This window comes from Haemaphysalis longicornis, unplaced genomic scaffold, assembly GCF_048455015.1.
Source record: "Haemaphysalis longicornis isolate Haplotype H1 unplaced genomic scaffold, Haemaphysalis longicornis Haplotype H1 scaffold_13, whole genome shotgun sequence".
In the NCBI taxonomy this organism is placed as follows: Eukaryota; Metazoa; Arthropoda; class Arachnida; order Ixodida; family Ixodidae; genus Haemaphysalis; species Haemaphysalis longicornis.
This window is the reverse complement of record NW_027526233.1, coordinates 83,027,061-83,033,103: the sequence shown is the minus strand read 5'-3', so window position 1 is coordinate 83,033,103 and position 6,043 is coordinate 83,027,061. Positions and strand designations below refer to the sequence as shown.

Genomic DNA, 6,043 nt, shown 5'->3' with positions numbered 1-6,043 from the left:
ACAGGAACTGGGGTGGTGATGCCAGCACAGAGACACTCCCGGTGCAGAAAGGTGTTGGCGAAAATCCAAAAATAACGCACCCCTCCTTAACGATCACCCTGGTTGCCAATGTAGTGGTGGCCTGTGCCGACGATGAATAAACGACTAGACAATCGGAACGAAAGAACCATTATTCCAACTCGCGCATGCTTATAAACTGAAATAACACTGGCACAACCAGTGGCAGTGATCGCGGAACCGAAACCAAATATACAAATATACAACACAGGGCTCCCGGAAAGACGGTCAACAGTACCTGAGGAGAATCTTGTGCCAGAGGACCTACGACGGGCAGGCGACAGCGACCGGGACTGAACGATTTGTGGCGGATAAGTGTTCTGGTGTTTGGTGATGTAGTCCGGCGGAAACGTGTTCCGGTGTTCGATCATTGGCTTTTGCTTTCATTTAACGGGTGTGGTGCATCGAGCGGGAATCCCCGAAAACAAGCTCTGCGATATGGGCCAGTACGGTAGATATGCCCTTCTTCTGTGTAGTGGTAGCGGAGGGGCCTGTGGGAAGGGGTGCGCCGCAGGTCACTTTTCAGACGGCCTGCTTTCGTCACGTAGGGAGCGCTGCGTCATGTCCCAAAGTAGATTTTAGTGTGATGGTACACACTAAACTTTTTTACACCCTTTTGGCCAAAAAGGGTGTTGGGAGGCCCTTACGCCCTTTTTCTTAAATCTCAACACCCTTTTTTGTAGCTTTCCACCCTTTTTGCGTGAAAAAAAGGGTGTTGACCAACCTCAACACCCTTTTTTTTGGAAGGGTGTTGAAAGGGTGTGGAAAAGGTGTTCAACTCATCATTGATTGAGGTCATGCATGCAATATAATTTCAAAAAGACATCCCATTGTACCATCCACCCAACCTCGTCAAAAATGTTCAAAAGCAAAAAAAAAGCTGCCAAATTCAATAAAAAGCAGCGGCAGCACCGACGTTGAAACAGGAAAAAATATCAGCCCTTGCTTATTACGACATCGACAAAATAACACTCCCCCTCCCACTTTTTGTTTTCTACAGCCTTGCAGGGAGCACAGCACAACCTTGAACTGTGACATCTGTATCATCATTCCGTCGTTCCCTGTTCCTCTCCTGCCCCACCAGCACAATCATAGCCCCCCTGACAACAGTCATTCTCGTCACTCAGCGGAGTTATAAAGTACTAGCAATCACAATTTCATTCCATTCTTATTGTTAGCGACCGTAAATATTGTGTACAAATGCAATAAACAGACCACCTAGTTTCTCCTGCAGAAACAACGTTGGAGAACAAGGCAGATATCAAAAGAAAACAAAAGTTGGGGAGGGAGGTGGCATGAAATCGGGCGCTAAATAAACAGATGCCAAATAATAATACGATTACTTACACTAGAACACTGCCAAATTTCATTGCGGAGGGTTACCTTACTATCTGCTGCTTTTTTTAACGTTCAAATTGCGCGCCAAAAAACTCAGTTCGCGTTTTGTGTTTGTAAACTTAAAAAATATGAGCTTCTTTATTATATTACACACAGAATATAATATATTTACTGTTATATTCAGTAAAATAGGCCATTATTTATTGTTGTCGTTTTAATTTCTTTACGCAACCCGCTGCCAACGGCCGACACCCTGAGTACGGCGTGCGGCGGCGCGGCCAGTTACCTCCTCGAATCGTCCCGTGACCCGTCTGGCGTCGATTGTGATCTGTGGTGAACCGTCGTGCCATTAAACAAGCGCAGTTATCAGGGTTAATTGGGTCCCTCGTCGTTTTCGGTTGTGGCTGTCGTGTTCGACTTCGCGAAGAAATATTTGAGAACAGCTTTCCACCTGAAGACGGCTAATTTCGTTTGGCGCTTGCCCCTGAACGTCGCTCGCTCTTCTGCGTCGTTAAACGTCCTGGCAGGTAAGCAGTCTCGTCACATTTGCCGCCTTTCTTGTCACTGGATGTCGTTTGTAGCTGTGATCGCCGCTTTAAGGATTCGTTAACAGGAGCCCGCGTGTGTGAATTGTTTAACTGAACTGGCTAGGTTGAACCTAAAGGGCTGGTCTCTAGAAAGGCGATGTGCGAAAGAACATTGTGGTGCTTGCATTGAGCGCTGAACGCACTGGCGCTCAGTAACGCAGCAGCGCTCAGTAACTCAGTAACGTTTCCCATTCCGGAGCACTATATTGAACAGCTTCAGAGTTCACCACTGCCAACCACGTCTTACGCGTAATTTATCAGAACACGGGCGGCTACTCCTCTAAACTGTGCTGCGCAGCGTTTACGGCTTCGTTAATCACCGCTGTCGTTTGTGCCGTGTTGGGAATGACGAGGGAGAATCGTTTGCGAGCGAATGTGCGCGCCTCGCAAGCTTCGTTGCGTTTGCGGCGAGCCACCTCACCATGTGTACGGTGCCGCGGTACGCTGGCATTGATTTTGGCTGAATGCTGTGTTGCCCGAGTTGTAACATTCGTGCACCCAATAATTTCCATTCTTGCCTGTGTGGTAATCATGTGTCATGCTGTTTTAGACCTCTGGACGGTCTGAGCACATCACGTCCCTCCATTCAACCGGACAAGAGCCACAAGCATTGTCAACAGTGTTTGGCCGCCAGAACGTAAGTTTTCAAACACAGTTTTGGTAGCACAGTGGGCTACCATACTTGAATAATGTTCGATCACTTGAATGTACAATTTCTCGCCCCCGTAACAACAATTATTGGTGTTTCATGCATAACCTAACATGTAGCCACTAAATGGCAACCTTTGTTGTTAATTTCGGAAAACTCAAAGTTTCACCCATAATCATAATGTGGGCGTAGCAGTTAATCCCCATGTATACGAATTTCCTGGTGTTAGTCATGTTTACGGTGAAGCCATATTTCTTAGGTACACAAAAATGTTATTACCTTCGTAGTTTAGTCTTCGATAAAGCCTTACCAGTTCTGTTTTCAGCTATTTTTTTATGTTCATTATGTGAATTGACAGTCCTTGCAGTCCACTTTTTCAAATAGTTATGTAACTGCCCGTACCATTTAAAGAGGCCTGATTGGGGTTCTGAAGCCTGCGATTTACGCACGCTAGTGCTGTACCGCCAATAAAGAAACATCCTTCCACAAAGAAAAAGATTTGAAAGTATAAAGTATCAGCTGCATTATTCTTAACTGGAACATGCTAATTGAAAGGCCTGGGGCTTTTCCTGAAAGCACTGTGTATGTTATGAGAGAGGAAAAGCACTCAAACACTTCTGTCAAGGCCGTTGCTGCTCCAAGATGCGTGCAAGCATTGAGTCTTCTGAGCAATACATTACACCCTTTTTTTAAACAACCGACATGCATGCTGAACGTACTCCTGATTGGGCGTGTGCTAGGCGCGTAGCCAGCAATTTTTTTTTGGGGGGGGGGGGGCGTGGTCGACCAAAAGATGGGACGGGGAAATATGTAGGCAAGGCATCTTGCGCGTTGTTTTGCAAACGAAGCTTGAAATAACTGACTTTAACATGCGATTTGTGTACGCTCAACACTAACCGTAAAGCCCACCTTAAGGAACTTAGATGGTGATGATAATGATGATCACCTAAATTCCCGTTAGCTGGTCTATGGCCAGACCACTGGCGATTCATTCGTCCGCAGAGTGGGTGGTTAGGTGGACCCGCGCTCGTGAGCGTGATCATGAGTGGGCTCGTGACTTGCGCGCGGTCCCCGAAGTTTGTCGGGCGGAAGTGGAGGCCAACACTGGTTGTTTACTATCAAGATTCTCATGTTTTATAAAAGATTTTCTTTTAGAAAAGGGACTTTTTCTTGTCAGCGATGAAGTACAGTCGAGCACGATTTGAAGGTTATCGCGCCAGCATCGAGTGGCCAAGCGGGCCACCAGCTCACGGTTTCGTTTCGGAACCATAAAAATCGAGATTTCGCACTCTTCGCTCCCTTGTTGGCTGTTCCATGATACAACAATGGCCCGCACGACTGACTTGCCACCCTTTGGGTTTCAAGCTGTACATTCGTTGTTATCAAGCACAGACTTGGACTTGGTTGTCCTTTATCTACGCCGACGATAACGGAACTTGCATGGAATATTTGCTAAAGCTGGTGTTCTTTCTGCTTCGTTTGAAAGAGTAGCTTTCCCGCGACAACCTTCGAATCGCAGTGGACTGTACATGCGGCGAATTCGTATATTATGGCGGTGAAGCTAGCAAGCGTGCGTCTTCGTCCTTAAGTAATCGCCTTTTGTTTTTTTTTGTGCTAGTAACGTGAGTAGTAAACTTGCGCTAAGCGGAACACCTTATTGCACTCCTGTTGAATGTTGAGCTTGTTGCACGTTTTTTAAATTTCATTATATTTCGATCTGTTAAATCGAAACAGACATGGCTTCAGTGAAATTCTGGTTAAGCAAATACAGAATGCTGATCCTAACCAAGAGGCAGGTCAAGAAAACAGTGGAATGGTGCCAAAAAAATAAAGCTCTGCAATAAGGAGAATTGTGTAGCTTTGTTGATGTGGAGGAAATACAAGATGGGCAGAGCGATGCTTTTTATGCAGCAGAAATTATGGATCTGCAATAGTCAATGAAATGCGATGTCGGATGAAAAATAAACATATCAAGGATGGATAGTTGACTCAACAAAATACAGCGACATGCTCTGTCATGTGATTATACTTTGTACCAGTGTAAAGACAAAGAATGACACGCTCCCGTCCACATGTAAGCCTATATGAGGCTTTTCCTGCTGTTCTGCCATTCCCCGGCCGTGCTGTTCCGCCAGTGAAACAGTGGGGCTGTTTCGATCGGCTCGCGACAGGCTCCCGGCGCTTGGCGTATCCGGCGCGAAATGCAGCCGGGCTGTATATATTGACAGGTACAACACCATCCTGAGCGGGCGCAGGGATCAGACGTTGACATAGCCCTCATTTTCAGCTTTATATGAGCAAGAATGTCCTTAAAACTGCAGGTTCCGTGCCTGCAGGTACCTTCAGGCGGTTTTTCAGGCTGCTTAAACCGCACCCAAGCCTTGGCATAAAACATTATAGGGGTATGGGGGGGGGGCACTGGCCCCCCTCTCCTTCCCTTTCCCGGCTACGCCCTTGGCGTGTGCTTATTCTTTCTTGCATCCACCACATTCGAGTCGTCACGTTGATTTGGGAATGCTGGAATCCAGCATATGCTGGCAAGATACGAGAGCTTGAACACAACCCACTTGCCCGTAGTGAGTTTTCAAAGATCTCCACCACCTGAAGGTACTGAAGTGAGATGTAAGCATTGCCTGAAAACCATACCAGATGAGTGTACCAAATCATAGTTATGGGTCTTTCTCGCCCATTTACGTGTTCTGAACGAAAAAAGTGCCATTTAAAGGTGACACGTTCCCTGCCGATTTCTGATGCCTGATTAAGTTTGTGGGCATCAATTTAGCGGCTTGCTCACATGTCTAACGGGTATGTGTGCTTTTTAGGAGTGAAGTAGGTAAAAATTGAAAGGTTTGATTGTAGTTGTGTATAGATTACCTACATTGTTTTCATTCCTAGAAAAGAAAAATTGAGGTAACCCTGCCAATTGTTCTGCATTGCCGCGTTTTATTATGCTTGCATGATTCGTACAACCTGCAGGAGTTCAGCTGCTTGTTAAAGGAGAAATGAACATTGGTACAAAAAGAAGAGCATCTACTAAAAAAAAATCTTCACAATCGCAGGATGCCAACGGTCCACCTACCAACTTACGTCCTGCATTGTTTCTGCTGGATGGAGCGGCGCATGGAGAATTTTTCAGCTTCTCGAAGTTTGTGATCAAGCGCTGCCCCAAGTGAAGGATGCCACAGAGGGGTCTTCTGTTTTAATGCCACAGTTTCATGTGCTAAGCACTTACTCGTAAGGCATTTTAAATATTCATGATCCCAGAGGGTATGTTACCTCCGTCTTGGGTGGATTGTGGCTGCAATCAGGTTATTTGTGACAGAAACAAATGAACCACGTGGTGAGAGTCATTGAGGCCTTGTTGATTGCGCATGCTTCTGAAATAACATTATCATTCAGCTGAATACTTTCT

General features: G+C 46.0%; 1 long non-coding RNA gene across 1 annotated transcript; it reads left to right on the top strand.

The window, feature by feature from the left end:
• The first annotated feature begins 1,801 nt into the window (after positions 1-1,801).
• Positions 1,802-5,811, top strand: LOC144164122 (uncharacterized). Its single transcript, XR_013321066.1, has 3 exons — positions 1,802-1,922; positions 2,533-2,619; positions 5,691-5,811. It is a non-coding gene; the product is annotated as an uncharacterized LOC144164122 (long non-coding RNA).
• Positions 5,812-6,043: the final 232 nt, after the last annotated feature.